This window comes from Lynx rufus, unplaced genomic scaffold (assembly GCF_022079265.1).
Source record: "Lynx rufus isolate CCGP_SWC_20201006 ecotype Redwood Valley unplaced genomic scaffold, mLynRuf1.p SCAF_16, whole genome shotgun sequence".
In the NCBI taxonomy this organism is placed as follows: Eukaryota; Metazoa; Chordata; class Mammalia; order Carnivora; family Felidae; genus Lynx; species Lynx rufus.
The window spans coordinates 5,715,057-5,735,610 of NW_025814830.1; the positions used below are offsets into that span (position 1 = coordinate 5,715,057).

Here is a 20,554-nt window from a genome sequence, read left to right on the forward strand (position 1 = left end):
TTAACCTCTGGCTGCCAAGAGCTGTCTTCCTTCTTTTCCCCCTCCCTCCCTCCCTCCCTCCCTTCCTTCCTCCCTTCCTCCCTTCCTTCCTTCCTTCCTTCCTTCCTTCCTTCCTTCCATGATGCCACCTCACACATTCCAGTGGGCCTCCCAGCCCTACCTACCCATCAAACCCGCCAAGTCCCCCTTCAAGTCCATTGAAGCTAAGACCTTTCTGGAAACTCGCTCCCTGTGCTCCTGAGATGCTGACCAATGCCTGATGTCGGGGCCGATTCTCGAGGCTCTCGCCTGTCCTGTCCCTGGGGAACTGTCCTCACCCCCTGGGGCTCAGCGCTCGGTGTCAGTTACCTCAGCCACCCACCCTACATCTCTCTCCCCTCGGCATCTATCCACCGTCCCCCAAGGACGCCCTACCCGTCTCGAGAGGGGACCGGCACATACCCGGTTGCTCAGGCCGATGACCCTGGCACAACACATCCACACACGTACCAACCACTGTGCCTTCTCTGCCGGGAATGGCCTTGAGCCCAAAGCCTGCCCCCAGAAACCCCCTCCCCCGGGAAGCCTGGCCTGACGCCCCAACAGACTCCAGAGGCTATACCTCCTCCAGACCTCCACCAGCTCGGCGGGTACCCCCGAGATAAGGATCTCACCAGGCAGGGAGGATGAGTGTGTTTCTGGCTTCCTTCCCTCGCCTGTCCCTGAGGGCAGAGCTCTGAGGCCGGGTGCACAGGAGGCCCACTGTGTGGGTTTGAATTCACCAGTGGGATGTACCCGGATTCAGACCTCTGCTCGGCCAGCAGCGAGCTTGGTGACCTTGCACAAGTCACTTCACTCCTGGGAGAGGAAGGTGGTGGTGACCACTTGGGGGTCTGGCCCTGGGTTTTCTGTTTTGTTTTGTTTTTTTTTTCTTAAAAACTACTACGACTGCCCCGGACGGAGCGCACCGCAGCAGGAGAAGCAACAGGACTGATGGACAAATAGCGACATGAGAGGGCCGCCCGAACGCAGGGAGCTGGGCGAAAAAGAAACACGAGGAGAAATCCGTCAGGATCCCCTGCACAAAGGAAAAATCCACCACCCAAAGCAGTTTGCCAGGGCACAGGAGAACACAAAAGATCCTCGGGAAAGGCGCCTGGGTGGCTCCGTCGGTTAAGCGTCTGACTTCGGCTCAGGTCACGATCTCACGGTTCGTGGGTTCGAGCCCCGCGGTCGGGCTCTGTGCGGACAGCTCGGAGCCTGGAGCCTGCTTCTGATTCTGTGTCTCCCTCTCTCTCTGCCCCTAACCCACTGTCTCTGTCTCTCTCAAAAGTAAATAAACATTAAAAAAAAAAAAAAAAAAAAAAAAAGATCTGCGGGAAATACATGAGGAGGTTGCCTGGGGGGTGGGGGGTGGGGGGGCAAGAATTTTATATCCATATACAAATATGTATTATGTATGTTTATATATGACATAAACGCTTGTTCTGTTTCTATTATATTAACTTTAAAATTAAATGACCACATAATATATATGGTCATACGTGCATGTATACGTATTTTTATTTTCCTACTCATTTATTTTATTTTTTTTTTAAATTCTTTTTAACGTTTTATTTATTTTTGAGACAGGGAGAGACAGAGCACGAACAGGGGAGGGTCAGAGAGAGGGAGACACAGAATCTGAAACAGGCTCCAGGCTCTGAGCTGTCAGCACAGAGCCCGACGCGGGGCTCGAACTCACGGACTGCGAGATCATGACCTGAGCTGAAGTCGGACGCTCAACTGACTGAGCCACCCAGGCGCCCCTACTCATTTATTTTAAAACAGACTTATATCATGAACTGGGTTAAATGAAACCTCCAATTCTGCTAGAGTCTGGCCGGCGGGGAGGGGCTCTTTAGGCCCAGAAGTCAGCTCAGTGTGCCCCCGTGACAAAGGGAGATGCCACCCCTGCTTCTGAAAGGTCTACATGAAAAAAACAGGGCCATGGAAGGGGCAAAGGCCCGGCCAGTGTCCTGACTTGGCCCACAGGCCCGGATTCACTCCCTCTGGAGAGCATGCGGGACCAGCAGACTGGGTACTGGGGAGGCAGCAAGGGCAGGATAGACCATGTTCATGGAATGAGGGTCAAGCGTGGCTGGAAGACCCATAGCTCCCTGTCGTGGGTGAAGGCCTGCAGGCTGGGCCCCACAACTCTGAGGCGGGTCTCCCGAGCAAACCAACTGCTCGGGGCTGGGACCCTGGGAGTGGCATTTGTAAAAAAAAAATTTAATGTTTATTTACTTTTGAGAGAGAAAGACACACACACACATACAGACAGAGCGTGAGTGGGGGAGTGGCAGAGGGAGCGGGAGACATAACTCTATATGTATGAAGCAGGCTCCAGGCTCTGATCTGTCAGCACAGGGTCCGATGCGGGGCTCGAGCCCACGAACCGCAAGATCACGACCTGAGCCGAGGTTGGCGCTTAACCGACGGAGCCACCCAGGCGCCCCGGGAATGGCATTTTTCACAAACACTTCTGGTGATCTGGAAGCAGGTGGGTCGCCATTTGTGAACCAGCACAGGGATTTCAAACATGGGCTCTGGACCCCCCGTTGCTCCCCCCCTGGGATATGCCCATCATTCATCCGGCCAGTCAACAAACATCAGGGCTCAACGGTGTGCCAGGAAAATATGGAGCCATTGTCTCTCTCCTGCGGTTTAGAGTCTAGTGATAAAGCCAGGCTTCAAGAAGAGCTCACAGGAGACCTGATACATGCCAAAGGGGCGACGACGTGGGGTCAGCCAGTGCGCTGGGGGGTGTCCTTAGACTAGGGCACTGGGGGCCCAGGGGAGGGGTGTTAGGAGGCGGAGACTTCACGGGCGAAGGGGTCTGTCTCCGCTGACAGAAAGGAGGTAAAACCTTCCCATGGACTCCTGCTCGGTGAGACAAAGAAAGGCCTCCCTGATAGCACCACACAGCTGAATCTCAAAGCCAGAGATATTCGACCCCCAGGACCGCATCTCGTCTGTAAAACTCGAGAAGAGGCAACACGGCTCGACCTTAACCGACGAGGACCAGCAGGTGTTGACGGGGAAGGGGGACGAGGGAACTTTCTGGCCAGTCGTGAGAACATTCTGGATCTTGACGGGGCGACCCGGGTGGTCACGTGTGCCAAAGACCTCATCAAGAGGCACACTGACCCTCTCTGCGTTGTGTCGTGGGTGGGGAGGCAGGTCGCTGGGCACATTCTGGGGAGGAGTAAGGGCGGTGTGGCGAGAGCCTGGCAGGAGAGGGTAAGAGGGTTGAGCACACCCGTCACCCAGCCTGGGTCGGGGGGTTATTTTTCGAGAATGGGTGAGGGCCTACGGAAGACCGGAAGGACGTTTCGGTCCAGTGAAACGTCACAACCGCCCCGTGGGGCAGGAGCTGTGGGTATCTGCCTGCCAGCACCACGGTGGGTAAGAGGCGGCACCCATACTCTGGACAGGAGCTGCAGGTGTCCTGGGGGAGCTGGGCCACCCTTTGCCTCCAGGTCGCAAAGCACTAGGAAGGGCTCCCTGCAGGGCCCCGAGGGTCATTCATGAGGATCCGGCAGCCGCAGTCAGACACTCCCCTCTCCCCCTGCTTCCCAGGCTGCCAGCCGGGGCACGGGGGACATAGGCTGGGAAGGGGGCGGTCACCGAGAAGTCAGCAGCCGCCCCCTCCAGCCCCTCCAAGTACAAGAAGCACTAGGAAGCGGCAAGTCTAGAGGGACGGAGTGGGCCAGAGGAGGAGACAGAGGCAGCTGATCCTGGCTGGGGGCTCCAGGGACCCTTCCTCTGACCCCCTAACCCTAGAAAGAGCTTTGGGTGCCACCCCTCTCCGACTACACACAGAAACACTTAACAGCAACGGTAACAACGAGCGCTTATGCCGAGCCAGGCGCTTGTAAGACACTTTTCCATGCAGGACTCACAGAACTGATGCAGAGGCTCTCGGAAGAAGCGTGTCTTATTAACCCCGCGCCCCTGCTCCTCCAGCCTGGGATTACGGAGGGGAAGCAACCTGCCCCCAGGCCACAAGGTTGGAAGGGGCTGGGGCGCCTGGGTGGCTCAGTCCGGGAAGGGTCCGACTTCGGCTCGGGTCACGATCTCATGGTTCGTGAGTTCGGGCCCCACACGGGGCTCTGTGCTGTCGGCGCAGAGCCTGCTTCAGATCTTCTGTCCCCCTCTCTCTGGCCCTCCCCTATTGGTGTGCGTGTATGAGCAGGCACTCGCTCGCTCTCTCTCTCAAAAATGAATACACATTAAAAAGAAAAAAAAAAGGTTAGCAGGGGCAACGAGAGGATGCAAACCCATATAGCCACCCAGTTACCCTCACCTCTGGGGTCATCCTGTCCATCCCCACCCCCCACCAACTGGTTCAACTTCTCCGACTCGCCCTTTACGGCGACAATTTCCGCACACAACAGCAGACCCTAGGCCCACACCTGTGTAAATCCCAAGCCTGTATAATCGGAAACGGCCCCCGGGGTCCAGGGCCTGGGGAGGCCAAGACAGGGACCTCACCGAAGTCCCAAAGAAGGGAAACCAGAGAAAAGCCAACCCGGCCAAAGCCTACTCCCTGCCGCCTCAGTTTCCCCAATCTGTGCAATGGGCTTCACGGCTCGTCTCTCACAGAACAGGACAGATCCTGCAGGCGGTGAAACAGATTCTGGACCCCAGAGATACTCATACCCGTTAGTAACAGTAGGGATATCGTTGAAATGATATAACGTCTGGAATTTGCTTAAACCGATCCAGCGAAAGAGAAAGCAAAAAGTGCAGAGGAGGGGGGTGGGGTAACAGACAGAAAAGAGAGGGGCCGAGATCTGTTGAGGGGTGACGGGTACACGGGGGTCCAGTAGTACGATATTCTCTCCACTCTGGGCGGATGCTTTAAAATCCCCACGATAGGGGCGCCTGGGTGGCTCAGTCGCCCAGCTCGGGCTCAGGTCATGATCTCACGGTTCGTGGGTTCCAGCCCCACGTCGGGCTCCGTGCGGACAGCTCGGAGCCCGGAGCCTCCTTCGGATTCTGTGTCTCCCTCTCTCTCTCTCTCTGCCCCTCCCCTGCTCACGCTCTGTCTCTGTTTCTCTCAAAAATAAATAAACATTAAAAAAAACTTTTTTTAAATCATAATAATAAGCCAAGTGAACCTTCGCTGTGCACGCCTTCAAGCCAGGACCAGTCTTAAAACCTTTCCGCAATTTCACTCACTCAAGCCTCACAAAAGACCCCGCGAAGTTCTGTTGCAGATGAGGAAACTGAGGCCCAAACAGTATTTGACCGCCTAGGACCTTCCATTTAAAATGGCAACGTTAGGGGCGCCTGGGTGGCTCGGTCGGTTAAGCGTCCGACTTTGGCTCAGGTCATGATGTCACGGCTCGTGAGTTCGAGCCCCGTGTCAGGCTCTGTGCTGACAGCTCAGAGCCTGGAGCCTGTTTCGGATTCTGTGTCTCCCTCTCTCTCTGCCCCTCCCCCATTCATGCTCTGTCTCTCCCTGTCTCAAAAATAAATAAACGTTAAAAAAAAAAATTTTATAAAATGGCAACGTTGGGGCACATGGGGGGACGGGGGGTGGGGGCTCAGTCGGTTAAGCATTCGACTTTGGCTCAGGTCATGATCTCATGATCTCGTGAGTTCATCACAGAGCCCCCTTCGGATCCTCCGTCCCCGTCACTCTCTGATCCTCCCCAGCGCACACGCTCTCTCTCTCTCTCTCTCTCTCTCAAAATAAATCAATATTAAAAAAATAAAATAAAATCATAAAATGCCAAAGTTGATTGCCCAGGATTTGGGGGGAGAAGCAGTATGGACTTGGGTATCCGATCTCATGGGAGACTCTGCTACTTTTGTTGTTGTTGTTGTTTTTAATTTTAGAGAGAGATCGCGAGTGAGGAAGAGGGGCAAAGCGAGGGGGACAGGGAGAGAATCTTAAGAAGGCTCCACACGCAGCTCAGAGCCCAACACGGGGCTCAAATCCCACCACCCGGGGATCATGACCTGAGCCGAAATCAGGAGTCGGACACTCAACCGATTGAGCCTCCCGGGGCGCCCTACCACTCTTCATCACCGTCACCGTCACAGCCACTAACATTTTTTTTAAGTAGGCTCCGTGCCCAGTGTGGGTCTTGAACTCACGGCCCCGAGATCAAGAGTCGCACGCTCCGCCAGAGGCCCCACCTCTAACACTTTCTGAGCACTCGCCAGGCGTCACGCATTGTGTTCAGCATCGGACACCCAGGAGCAGGCCGCGGGCGACTCTCCTGTCGTTCCCAGCCTTTCCGTTGGGGAAACTGAGGCACGGGGCGCGGAAGCCCGGCCCGCTCCCGGGGTCGACGCCGCCGGGCCTCATGCCAGAGCGGCCCTGCCATGCGCCCCCTGCTGCCGACGCGGCTCAGAATGCCAACATTGTTCCCCATGTGCCTTTGGGGAAGACAAGGACGACCTTTCAGAGTGCAGAAGTCAGCAAGGGCCCCACGGCAGAGCAGCGGTGACAGTGGAAGTAACAGCCACATCAGGGGCTGGTTCCTGAAAGCCTCCGGGACGCCCGGCGCGGGAGGGCGCTGCCTCGTTTAGCCCTCCCAGCCGTCCCTACGAGGGGGCCATCGGGGTCCCACGTTACAGATAAGGAAACTGAGACCCAGAAAAAGGGATCATTTGGCCCGGGTCACACTATCATCAAGTGGAAAAGAAGGCACCCCCACCCCCCCCCCCGCCCCGTGCCTGCCAATTAGGGGGCTCCGGCCCCAGGAAAAAAAGAAAACTGCCAAAAAGGGCAGATAACATCGCCAAGGACCGACGAGGCTTCCTGTACAGGGTAGGCCCTCACAACAACCCTCCCCAAGTTGAGATTGAGATGAACCCATTTAGCAGAGGGGAAAACAGAGGCCCAGAACCAGCGAGCTCCCGGTCTACAGCCATTCAACCAGCAAGAGGTGTGGAGCCAGGACTCCGGCCAACAGACTGGCTTCTAGAGCCCATGCTCTTGACCTCCACACCAGGGGGCAAGCACGGTCCGCAGGCCACGGGCAGACAGGAAGACGCAAGGAGGCCACAAGAGGCAAAGACACCAGAGCAGGCTGGTTGGATGAACTGCAAGGGACAGGAAGGAACGACTTCTTCCAAGGGCAGTCGCCACGGTACCTCCAGGGAGCCCCTAAGTGACAAACGGCAGACTCCTGGTCCAGCGATCCCGCTTCCAGAAGTTTACCCCACAGCCGGACCCAGTTGCCGGGAAGAGGTGAGGACACGTGCTGTCCGGCCCTATGAGCTGAAAACCGCTCCCACGCCCGTGTCAAGGAAACGAGGGTTCACCCACACCACACAACACCACTGGGCCCAGAAAAAGACGGAGCGAACCCTCCCTCTCCCGCGCAGGAAGAGCCCCCCCAGGGAAATGCCGTGCAGGTCAACGGGACGGCAGGTAAAAATCAATATCTTCAAAGACGCGCCCACACGGATAAGAAACGCGCGTGCACGGAACATCAGGATGGGGGAGCGAGGGACTAAGGGTGCCGGGGAGGGAGGAGAGAAAGACTTACGACGTTTGGGAATTCTGGACTTGCCCCCGTGTGCATGTAGCACTGAGGAACACAATAAAATAAAAAAGACAGAAAGAAAGGCAGTCGCTGCCTCCTTGGAGCCTTCACAGACCACCCAGTCGGAATTACTCACATCGCACGCAGCGAGCCCAGCCCCGGGGACCCCGCTTGCCTCCAGCCTCCTCCTGGACCGGATCCCTGGCACACAGTAGGCCCTCAGGAAGTGTCACTGGGAATAATTAAAGCAACAAAAGCACTCTCTCCGGCCGGCCGGATCCCAAGCCACCAGCAACACACAGCCTCTTCCACGAAGCTAAATGCCACCAGGCTAGAAATGTCTCAGAAAACTCTCCGTCGTCGGGGGATCCTGCGTGTCACCGAGGAGAGACACAAAGGCTTCCAGTCAATGGGGACGAAACTCTTAACGGTGGTACCCCCCCAGGCAGGGGAGGATTCGGAAGGAATGAGGAGGGAATCCTTGGGGACAGTTCAACCAGACATTTCCCATGAGCCAACTCCGGGGGACAATCCTCAGACAGGCTGTGGGAGTAAGTGGGGAGCAAATCACTCTGATGGGGAGGCGGTGGGGGCGGGGGGAGAGGTTTAGGTCACAGATGGAGGTCAGGTAACTTGTTTCCATTGAGAGGGTGCCCGGTAGGGGAAGACCCAAAGGAGACCAGAGCAAGATAACTGTGCCCCCCACCCCTCTCCCCGGCGGGGCGGGACAGGGAAAAAGGCAGACCCTCACTGCTTTCCAAGCCCAGGCCCGCTGGAAAGGAATGCCATGTTTTCCTGTTTCCAATTAACTGCCCCCCCCCCCCTCCCCAGCAGCCCTCTGCATTCTTGAGACCAGGAGTCAAGACAGCCACAGGGGAGAGCTGGGAGGGCTGGCTGGAACCCCATTGGTGGCTGGCCCCGGGGCTAAAAGGCAGCCCCCAGGAACCTGGGGAACCCCACCCCCCATCCCAGGGCCCTCCCACCAGGCCCCAGGGCTTGGCACTGACCCCCTTCCATAACTCTAGGGTGGGGGAGAAGACCCCCCACCCGAGGGAAGGCTGGGGAAGGCCCCAGAGGCCTCTGGGAAGGAAGTCAGCAGGGAGGGGGGCGGAGCACAGGCCTGTCCCTTTGGGCCTTACTCATGCTTCTCCGCTCAAAAAAAAAAAAAAAAAAAAAAAAAATCAGTTCCTATTTTCAGGAAACACTCAGGCTTGAGAGACCTATGGGTTCCCCACAGCCCCTCTCCTCCTGTCCCCCGAAAGGAATTATTATGACTTAGGCCTATGCTCTCAGGAAGGAAGATGTTTACACATCAAGGTCAGGACAGTAGATCAGGGGCAAAACACAGTGTCTTTTGCGCAAAACACACACGGAGCCCCTCTCCCACTCACTCCTACCCCCTGCAGTCTGGGCTTGGGGTCCCCTCACAGCCAGAGACCAGGCTTTCCCTGGGCTCAGTTTTCTCATCTGTAAAATGGGAAGATCACCTGTATTACCCTCTTCGCTGGGCGAGCTGGGCCCTCCCAGTCCCTCTCCCTCAGTCCACCGCCCCCAAATGTTGAATCAGCACCAGTAAGTGCCAAAGGGGAAGGGCCCCAGTTCAGACAGTGGGCTGGGGGGGGGGGGAGGTCACTGATTCACAGGTGGCCCTTGCCCACCCACCGTGGGGACGTCCCCCAGGCCTTTTACTACTCCCTTCGATGTCCAGCACTCAACATCCCTCCCCAGCGCTGGGGAATTGGCACGCCACATCCAGTCCGATGAATGACAAACAAAATAACACGTTTAGATACGACTTTCACCCACCTCAAGGTCAGTTAAGGGAACTATAATTATGGCCACCTGCAGATGAGGAAACTGAGGACTAGGGCCTTAAATGACCTGCCTAAGCCCACAGAGTGGGGACGGGGAGTCTGACACCGGCCAAGGGGAGAAAGGTTCCCTGTCAGATGCGTCAGGGTGCCTTGAAGGGTGGCCGGCCAGAGTGACCACGAAGGTCCCCGACAGCTCGGCTGCCCTCCTGGCAGGGCTGGGTCGCAGAAAGCTGGGCCAAGTCCCAGCTCAGGAGGAAGAGGAGGAGGAGGAGGAGGAGGACCATGGGGCCAGCTCCCAGGTGCCCCCCAGACCCACCCCCCCCCCGACCAGGCCGGCCTGCGGTCCCCCTTCCCGGCCCACGCACCTCCAACTCGGTTCTTATAGGCAAACGCTGTGTTCCAGCCACAGCTGAGATGATTCCGCTCCCAGCCTCGCTTCCAGATGTCTTTACCCCTTCCCAAAACCGGCATGGGGGCGGGGGGGAAAATGACACAACAGCTCCTTCCAGGTATTATTATATACGAGACCCAGGTCAACTGGAATCAACATGACAAAGTGCCAAAGAGGGGTACAGGAGAACTTAACAGTCTTGAGCTGAGTGGGAAGTGGGAGGAGCCGGGAATGGTTGCCCACGGGGGGCTTTGTGACCCCCGGGCAAGTCACATAACCTCTCTCTGAGCCTCCATTAGCCCGGCTGCAAAATGGGAATGCTAACTGTCACTAATCCTCCCGGGGTGGTGGCCAGGGTGTAGCAGAAGGCAATCCATAATGCTCCCTGGGTAGAGAGATGTTATTTCTGGGTTCTGGGGGGGAGGGGGGGAGTCATCAGGGAGGGTGGGGTAAGTAAACATAACCCCCCTTGAGTCCCACCAGACGTCAGCTCAAGGGAAGGGGAGGATTCCCAAACTGTCCAATTCCCCTGTTCTCCCACCACCCCACAGGTCAGACTGAGCCCTTTACCCCCCCCCCACCTCGGGTGAAAGCACACAGAGAGAGCGATCACACTGTCCCCCCCCTCCCGCCCCCCAAAAGGCGCCGGCAGAAAGGAGGTGTGAGAGAAACGGAAACACTCCGCGCGCGTCCCCAGATGGTTATTAGTCTATCGGAGGGCCGTGTGACAAAAGGGGCTGACGGTCCGGACCTGAGGCTGGGCACGACAGCAGCCCACGGTCTGGCAACGCCAGAGGGCTGGGACCTGTCACCCCGGCCTCCCGGGGAGAGCTGACACGGCGGCCTCTGACCCCACCTCCCAGGAAGTTCAGCAGCTCAGAACCACAAAGCAAAACAAAGGGGCGCGGAGAGGAAGGAGCCACGGTACCTTCCGATCACCGCTGGCCCCCGAGTCCCGAGCCCCCAGCCGGAGCCCGAGCAGGAGCCCCGGCGCGGCTCCTCGCCCGCTTCTCCGCTGGCCGCGGCCCAAGGCCTGGGCAGCCCCCCGGTCCCTTGTCTCCCCGCGGCCGCCCGTGACAGGAGCCGGGGAAGCAGCCGAGGGGCAGCTAGGGATGGGAAAACCAGATGGCTCCATCCCTCCTCCCTCCTCCCTCCTCCTCCATCCCTCCCTCCGGGTGCCCGCGGCCTGGCCGCCCTCCGCAGGGGCCCGGGGAGGCCGCGGGCCCGGCTCGTCCGGGCTCACCCCAGGGAAAGGGTTGCCTTTGTCTAAAGGTCACCACCCGAGCGCGGTGCCCGGGCTGGGCCTGGTGCCTCCCATTCCCAGGCCGAGGGGGTGGAGATGGGGGGCCGCCCCAAATCTCGGGAGGTGACAGGGGTAAGGCTCCCTTCCCTCCCCTCCCCCTCCCCGTAACGGCCCCCTCCGGGACGAGCCAGCTAGCGGGGGAGGGGGTCAACTCCCTTCATCGCTGGAGGGGTGGGGGACCAAGTCAACTCCTTTCATTGTTTAGGGGCGGTGGGGAGGGGGAGACCCAATGGCCTCCTTCCGCATCCATCCCTCCCCAGGCTGCCGGATGCCCCGTTTCTCCCCGGCACCCCCGACCGGGATTTGGGGAGGGGGCGCAGGGGACGGGCGAGAGGGGGAGATGAAGGCTCGCCACCTCCGGCCAGGCGATCACCATCCACTGCCCCATTGCCCTCTTCTTCTCTGAAAGGCGGGGAGCGGGGTGAGGGGAAGGGGGGGGGCCCGGGCCGGGGGAGGGGGTCTCCCCGCCCCTCCCCCCGTGGAACGTTAGGTCTCGTTTTTCCGCCGCTCCATTGTATCCCCGGCAGCCGGCGGGAGGGCCGGGGAGGCACCGGGCGCCGGGTTTGGGCAGGGGAGCAGCGGGGGGGGGGTCCCCGCAGGATCGGGGCGGCGGTGATGGTGGGAGAGACGCGGGGGATGGGGGGGCTGCCGGGGGTGGTGGGCGCCGAGCAAAAAAAGAGGCAGCGGGCGCTGCGCCCCGGTTGGGGGGCTGAGTGTGTGAGTGTCGGGGGGGTGGGTTCGGCCCCGGCTCCGGCTCCCCCCACACACACCCTCGCCGCCAACCCCCACTCCCCCCTCGCTTTTGCGCCCTGTCACAGCCCCGACTCGCAGGTAGAGAGAGTTAAGAGATTTAAAGAGAAATTGCTACATTGTGAGAAACTCACCCTGATGTTTGAGCAGCCGTCGGCGCGGGGTCTCCGAGACGGCCCCGCACGGGCTGCAAAGGGAGGACCCAGAAGGGGCCGACCGGCCGGGCCGGTCAGCGCACTGCCTGATCGCATGGCGGCCGCCCGGCAGCCTCCGCCAGGCCCCTGCCGCCGCCCCGCGCCGCGGCCCGGGCGCCCCGGACCCGCGCGCGCTCCGGGGAGGACCCCTCGGGTTTGCAAAAAAAAAAAAAAAAAAAAAAAAAAAAAAAAAAAAAAAGAGAAAAAAAAAGAAAAAAAATTTTTTAATTAAATGCAAAAGAAAAAAAAAAAACCTTGCAGGTTTTGTGTCCGCCCCCCCCTTCCTCCTCCTCCTCCTCCTCCTCCTCCTCCTCCCTCCGCCCTCGCCGGGGGACGGGCTTGGGGGAGGCCCCGCCCCGCGCTCCGCGCACCAGCTCCGGCTCCGGACGCCGAGCGGCGGGCCCGCGAGCGAATGGGAAGCCGCGGGCGCCCCGGGAGGGTGCCTCCCGCGCCGGCGCCGCCCCCTCCCCAGCCCCAGTCCCGGGGGTTTGGGGTCGCGCCTTGCCAGGTTCTGGTGGAGTCGGCCGACTTCCTCGAGCCGTGCTCCGGGCTGCGGGGAAAGGCTAAAGGGGTTCGCGCTCCCAGACCCCGGGCGCCCTGCCGGCTGGGGAAGGGGCCCCGTGCGCCCCGGGCGCGCGCCCGACGCGGGGGACAGTCGCCGGGCGAGAGGAGGCGCCCAGGGCGAGCGCCGAAGGCTCGAAAAGGTAGCGGGAGTAGAGGATGGAAAAGAGGGGGCACCTCGCCAGTGGAACCGCGAAGGAGCCGGGAGTGGGAACGAATAGGGTGGAAGGCGGCGCGGGGTTGGGGGCGACTGGCCGGGACCCCGGGCGTGGCTTGATCGCTCACCTCTTTGCTCACATGCGACGGCCCCGGGGAGGGCGCCAGGGACGCGGGATCCAACTTTAGAGCCACCTCGAGGCCTCTCGGGCCGGGCTGATGGGATTCCCAGAAGCCCCAGAACGCCTCGGTGGTGTTGGGTCCGTTTCCGCCCCACCAGCCCATGAACGCCTTGCGGGTGGGACACTTAGATTCCCGCGTTCGTGTCGGGAACGCGAGGTGGGCGCCTGCTGTTATGTCCTGCTCCGTGCTGGGGGCCCAGCGGGGACCCAGATGGCCCGGACCTGCCTGCCTCTCCGGGGTGCACAGACCAGGGGGACCTCTCTTTTGGTCTCTTACTATCTTCTGTCTTCCCAGTGCCCCAAAAAGCTCCATGCATACAGAAGCGGCTTAATAAATGCGTTGAATGAATGAGTGACTGAGACGTATCTGTGCTTTAAACTTTAGTATTTATTCTAGCATCTTGGGCCTACTGTTCATGGTATTTAAGAGGTCACTGAGGTTAAGGGCCCTGACTCAAACCGGTGGCTCTGGCTCACATCCTGCCTTTGCCACGTCCTTGCTTTGTGACCTTGGGCCAATCACTTCACCTCTCTGTGCCTTCATTTCCTCGTCTCAATAATAGGCCTCACTTTGCAGGGTCATTAGGACCAAATAAGCTTGTCAGGGAGATCGGCACCTGACCGGAAGTGCCAGAGAAGCGCTGACTGTTCTTGATGATTATACAAAAAGCAAAACTATCAATTTCAGAAGTGATGCATGGGTTGCCCCAAACATAAGACAGCGGTGGATCCGTAACTTACGCAGTGGTCATCCACAGCTCACTTGGAGGAATGTGACTCTTTGGAAAACAGCAATATACACACTTAGACTTTATTTTTGTGCGGCTCGCCCTCTATTTGCTGTGACTGAGCCCGATTAAGCTACACCTTGAGTATTCATTAACTAGTGCCAAACACAATATTTTGAAACCTCAGTACTGCCCAGCAGGAAGATGCCTCTAGCACCTCCCATCTAGAAAACCTTTAATCCCATTTCACAGTGTAGGAAACTAAATTGGCTCCGAGGAGGGGAAGTATTTTGCCCAAAGTCCCACAACCAGGAAGTGATTGGAGCTGGGTGACACTTGTGTCTGTGTCAAAGCTGCAAGCCCCAGGGGCACTCAGCACTTGAAGACTGGTTAAAAGCAGATTTGAGGCATTAGGAGGGGTGATTGTCCACATGTATTCATTCCGGCAGGGTGTATATTTCTTTCTTTTTTCTTTCTTTCTTTCTTTCTTTCTTTCTTTCTTTCTTTCTTTCTTTCTTTCTTTCTCTTTCTTTCTTTTTCTATTCTTTCTTTTCTTTTTTTCTCTTCTTTCTCTTTCTTTCGTTCTTTCTCTTCTTTCTTTCTTTTCTTTCTTTCTCTTCTTTCTTTCTTTTTCTTTCTTTCTTTCTCCCTCCCTTTCTTTCTTTCTCCCTCTTTCTTTCTTTCTTTCTCTCTTTTTCTTCCTTTCTTTCTTTGTAAAGTTTATTTATTTTGAGAGAGAGAAACGGGGAGGGGCAGAGAAGCCCATGCAGGGTCCACGCTGTTCAGTGCAGAGCCAGACGAGGGGATCGTACTCCCGGTCCGTGAGATCCTGACCAGGGCCGGAACCAGGTGGCTTAACCGCTTAACTGACTGAGCCACCCAGGTGCCACTGCAGGAAGTATTTTTTAAGTTATCTAGTATGTTCCAGAATTTTAGTAGCGGTCAAGACCACTCAGGTTCTCACCCCACCGCCTACCCCCACACCGTACACACACAGTCCACAATGTGTTAGGGAACGCAGACAACGTGCAAGTAAGACTTAGCGACAGTTTCCCCCCTGCCTTCCATGCATGGCAGGTCCCAAGTTTCTTTGGTGCACTGGTATCCCCCCCACCCCCACCCCTAGAACGCTGCCTGGTACTTGGTGCTCAAAAAAGGTCTTTTGAACCAAGAGGTAATAGCCACCCTCCCACAGATACACCTGACCTCTCAGGAAGATGGTCTGGGGCCATGCTTCTTGGAATGGGCCTGGCTGGGTGTGAAGGAAGGTGACAACAGGTCAACGCCAAAGCCCTGGGAAATCAAATGTCCAAGGTCAGCGTAGGGGACATTATGGGCCCAAGTGAAAAGAGACTTGCCGTCTTTTGGGGATGACACACATCTTCCCTTTGAGAATCCCATGCAAGGTGTGAGTTCTAGGTTAAGAATTGAGTGGGCGGTGGTGAGACCCAGACAGGTTCAGCGACTTGTCCCAGGGCTACTGAGCCAGGATGGGGACCAATCCAGTATACCCAGGTGTTCCATCACCAACTGTCTCTGAGTCATCAGATGAGCTTGGGGTGAGTCACTTCCAGCACCTCCATTTTCTCATCGGTCCCATGGGAGTGTAGAGTCAAGATCCCCAAATCTCCCCCTCCCCCCGCCACTTTATGATGAGAAATTTCAAATGTGGGAAAGTGGAAATACAGCGAACACCTAAAAACCCACCGCTTAGATTCGACCATCAGTATGTTCCTCTATTTGCTTTCTAACACACCTGTGCATCTACGCATCCATCAAATCCGTCTTATTTTTTGATGTGTTGCAGAGATCTGTTTACCTCTCCCTTGACGTCATTAACCAGGTAATCCTAGCTCCCCACTCTGATAAATGCTCTAATGACTGTAGTATAACCCTCTGGGCCAAGTGCTGGCTCTCTTTTAAACTGCAAGTCTCTCCTTTTTTTTTTTTTTTTCTAACGTTTTTTATTTATTTTTGAGACAGAGAGAGACAGAGCATGAACGGGGGAGGGGCAGAGAGAGAGGAAGACACAGAATCGGAAGCAGGCTCCAGGCTCTGAGCCGTCAGCCCAGAGCCCGACGCGGGGCTCGAACTCACGGACCGCGAGATCGTGACCTGAGCTGAAGTCGGACGCTTAACCGACTGAGCCACCCAGGCGCCCCAATTCTCTCCTTTTTTATTTATTTACTTTTTTTCTCCGTGAAGGAGAAACAGATTCAGAGAGGCTAAGAAACCAGATCAAGGTCACACAGCCTGGGATTCAAACCCAGCTCTGGGTCCCCTGGGTCCAGACTTTATAAGGAGTACAGAGAGGAAGAAATGAGACAATGAATGGATATTGAAGGTCTTTGGGGGCAGTGACACAGCGGTGCACAGATGTGAAAAATTAGGACCAGAGAAGGTGCACCTACGTTTTCCTCAACCAGCAGATACGCTGTTATCTCTGGGTTCGGCTGGGCTCCTGGCACTGGGTCCTTGCTTCTTCCCAGTCCGGGACTTAATCCCATATGGGTCACAGTATCTCCCGTTTGTTAGCATAAGGCTGAGCAGGTGACACACACCTGCCAAAGGGCCCAAAAACGTTTGCTGTGAGGAAAATGGCTTCTGTAGGTCCTTGTAGCCACTCCACAAGTAAGCATAGCCCCAGACATTGGACCTGGGATTATCGACACCCACCGGAGGGGCGCCTGGGTGGCTCAGTCCATGAAGCATCCAGTTCCTGATTTCGGCTCAGGTCACGAATCCCGGGTAGTGGGATCAAGATCCGCGTGGAGCCTGCTCAAGATTCTCTCTCTCCCTCTGCCCCTCTCCCCCCACCCCCCCCCCCCCCTTGCGCGCACTTTCTCTCTCTCTCTCAAAACAAAACAGAACAACCCACGGCCTCAACATGAACTTGGATTTCTGCCCTTCATCTCAACGCTTAATGGAACTGTTTTAATCACAACCTGGCAGCTGAAAAGCCACAGCAGGAAACCCACGATTGGCTGTGGAAGGGTCCAGGACATTGGAGAACGAATCTGCCCTGTCCCAGGGTCTTGATGCTTTTTCCCACGTTCAGGCCACTGACTCCACGGCCCCTTTCGATCCCAACCCTCCAGCTTGGAAAGCTCCCCTCCCCCGCAAGTACCACGGCATTTTCTGTCCCATCCTTTCGCGCTGCTAGTCCTTCCCCACCCCACCCTCGGCTCTGCCAACCAGACCCTAAACCCCTTTACCTCTCTAACCTCCTATCCGCCCTGCCGTCCAGCTCCTCCCTTGCAGGACCCTGACCAGTATCTGGCGTGATCTCCATCTCCCTACCGAGAGGAGTGGTTTCTCTTTTCCTTTACTTCTTTCTAAATAAGTGCTTTGTCCCTCCGAGGGTCAAAACAGTGTCCGCCGCGGCCCCTCCCTCGCACTCGCAGCTGCAAAGTTGAAAACTTTGCCGACCCGAGTTCTGCTTCTTGATCTGGGAGGATGCTGGTGCTACGGGAGTTTTTGGTTTTTCAGTCCAGCGGCACACTTACGGCCCATGCGCTTCTCTGTGGGTACGCAACACTTCAATAAACGAGAGGGAACAAAACAAGGAGGCTTGCCCAATCCTAAAACACCCTTGCGGTCCCTTCGGGTTTCGTTCAACGGGACTTGAGGGAAGAGAGTTTCCATCAAAGACCTCTCCAGGATCCGGGATAGAGCCGCCAGGCGAGGAAAGAAAAGGGAACCGGAGGGCACTGGCTCCGATCCCGCTTCTGCCGTCTGACCGCGCCCTTTAAATATGGCTCGTACGGCGCGACTGCGCTGCCCCAGCTCACGGGCCCTGCTGGCCCGCTCGGAGCGCAGAAGCCAAGAGCCGCAACGAAATCAGGCAGCTGCGAGCCCAGCCCGGCCTCGGGTCCTCAGCGCGGCAAGTGCGAGGGGCGGGGCCTGACCGCTCATTGGCTCCCGCCTAGGGGCGGGCCCACTGCTCCGTCCCGCCCCCAACCCCTACCGGGTTAATTGGGCCTCGCGCCTGCCTGGGGAATTATTCATCGGAGGGCGGGGCCTGGGTTTGTTTACACCCTGCCATTGGCTGGATTTGAATCGGCCCGACTGCGGGCCGGCCGCGGGGCGGGGCTCCAGAGGGCCCGGGCCCGCGCCTGACAGCTTGGGGAGGAAGGGCCCGCAGCCGGAGCGCCGGGACCCGGCAGACGGGGGTACCCTCGGCGGATGCGGCCAGCGGGGGGTGGGCAGGTGGAGGCTTCCGCCCTCGTTTCTCCACAAATACTAATCAAAGGCCAGGGTGCGGAGCCTTGTTTGTGTTTTCATAAACACGCTGTACGGAAAACAAACCCGGAAACAACCTTGCTGCCCACGGATGGGGGACTCATTTAAATAAGCTGTGGCCTGACCCGTAGTGACACACGCAGTAGCCGTAAAATGAGGAAGACACGAACCGCCACACGACAAGTTATGTATCCAGTCAAGAAACAAAAGCGAAGAGGGGAGCAGAGAGTGTACCGACTTAAAAGTGGGTGAAAAAAAATACAAGCTTTTGCTTGTTAAATGCACAGAATGTCTTTGAAAGCAGTAACAGCAGTTGTGTGTGGGGAGGAAGACAGGGCGGGTAGAGGATAGATGTTTTGGTACTGCCTTCAAGTTAGAGCCCTGTATCACCCATTCAAAGAAAGGCACACCATGTAAATAAAAATACAGGACTGAGTTCTGAGGACTCTCCCCCTGCACCCTCCTGCCTTCGGGGAGGATGAAGAGAAAAAAGCCTAAGGAAGCCCTAAAGGAAAGAAGCAAAAATCAAACCTAGGAGAGGCCCCTTTAAGAAGGGAAACTTGCCTCCTCCAGAAAAATGATGTGAGGCTGTGAGGCAAGCTGAGCGCCTGGGCAGGGGGGACAGTCGTCCTGGGTTTTGACTTTTATTAATACTCGTGTGTTCTGGGAGATCTAGAGAGGAAAAGAACGACTTCCTGCAGCTAATGAGGTTTGAACTGTTAGTGTTCTTACTTCCTCTGTCTAGATCCCGTGGGGGGAGGGTTTGTGATACACTGTTAATTTGGCATGAGAGTCAAGCCTGGAGTGAAAATTTGCCCATCTGCAAATTGTGAGTAACTGCTTAACCAAGCTGGCACTCTCCGCCCTGGTCCATAGAAATAACCTCAGCGAAGGTACCAACAACCGTCCCTAGCAGGTGGGGGGTTCTAATATTTATCCCTGGTTTGCAGATGTGGAAACGGAGTCACAGAGAGCTTCCAGAACTGCCAAGATCAGGCCCCGCAGGACCTGGAACCCAGGCAGCCCCACCCCAAAGTTCATACTTGTAACTGTTATATTACACCTGCCCCTAAAAACTTGTGTCTTCACAGAGGTCAACTATTTTGTATCGACCTTCCACAGTAGAGAGGTTTTTGTTTTGTTTCTAATAAAACAAATTTAGGTGGTTCTTTCTAAAATTCTACACGGAGGCAAACTTCTAAATTTTTTTTAAGTGCATTCACAGAGGACATGATTTGCCCTTGACCCTTTTACCCACCCCCGCCCTTCATTAAACACTTACTTAATGCTTCCCGTGTATCAGGCACATTTTTAAACATTTCATGTACATCAGCTCATTGAAGCATTGCAACAACCCAGAAGTCAAAATTGTTACCGCTCTCATTTCACAGATGAAGACACTGAAGAACAGAGGAGTTAAGTAACTGGCCCACCGTCCCACATCTCCCTCCAGAAAAAAGAAAAGGGACACCAAGAAGAATGGGCAGGTCATGGCTGGAGCAAGAGGAAGGTGTCCAAAATTTCTAGAGAGGGAGGCAAGAATGGGAGGTAAGATAAACCACCGGGCTGTGAACGTGGAGAAAATGGCTTTATTGGGGTGCAGTGGGGGGCTGTGGGCAGCTTGCAAAAGGTAGCGGGAAATGGCCGACAAGTGCACGAAAAGGTTCTCGAAAGTCATCAGTCATCAGGGAGATGCAAATCAAAACCACAGCGAGACGCAGATTCACACTCACGGGAATGGCCGCAGTGATAAAAGGGGACAAGGACAGGGGTTGGCACGGATGTGGTGAAATCAGAACCCTCATACACCGCTGGTGGGCAAACTGGCGTAGCCAAAATGGAAACCAGTTTCGAGTTTCCGCAGTCAAGTTGCACAAAGAATTGCCATGCACCGACTCCTACGTATATACCCCCCAAAAAAGTGAAAACAGGAATTCAAAAATAACTTGTGCAAAGGGGCACCTGGGTGGCTCGGTCGGTTATGCGGTCGACTTCGGCTCAGGTCATGATCTCGCGGTTCGTGGGTTCGAGCCCCGCGTCGGGCTCTGGGCTGACGGCTCGGAGCCTGGAGCCTGCTTCGGATTCTGCGCCTCCTTCTCTCTCTGCCCCTCCCCCACTCGTGCTCTGTCTCTCTCTGGCTATCAAAAGTAAATAAATCTAAAAAAAAATTTTTTTTTAATTTAAGAAAATGAAAATAAAGTAACTTGTGCAGGAATGTTCCTGGTAGCATCATTCCCAATCGCCAAAAGTGGAAAAACAACCCATATATCCATCAACTGACAGGGGCAGGTGGAGGGAAAGAATGGAGATATCTGGGGAGTGAGGTCCAGACAGTTCACCCGCTCCGGAGGGGTTACAGAGAGCCCAGGGGAGACCTCGTGAAGCTCTCCCAGGCCACTGGAGGATACAGACTCATCTCCAGGGTAGTCAGGGCCGGGATGGGGGAGGCAGGGGGCTGTAGGAGCTGGGAACAGCTACCCGACCCAGCCTGGGGTTCAGAAAGGCTTCCTGGAGGAGGCGGAGAACGATAAAGAACAGTGTGATAGGAAAAGGGAACAGGCAGTGTGGGAGGGGGGCATTGGTTTTCTGGGCCCAGAGGAGGAAGAGAGAGCCCAGAGTTTCTAAAGCGGAGATGAACCTTGACATTGCTGATTGAAACCCTGCCCGGGTTCCCTGATGCCCTCCGGGGGGGGGGGGGGGGGAA

The 20,554-nt window shown here is 56.5% G+C and overlaps 1 protein-coding gene across 1 annotated transcript in view; it reads right to left on the reverse strand.

The window, feature by feature from the left end:
* The window catches only part of BICRA (BRD4 interacting chromatin remodeling complex associated protein), a 79,791-nt gene extending 67,710 nt beyond the window's left edge, over nt 1-12,081 (reverse strand). The window contains 1 exon segment of the mRNA XM_047077741.1: nt 11,922-12,081. The gene's annotated coding sequence lies outside the window, so the exon portion shown is untranslated.
* Between the last annotated feature and the right edge of the window lie 8,473 nt (nt 12,082-20,554).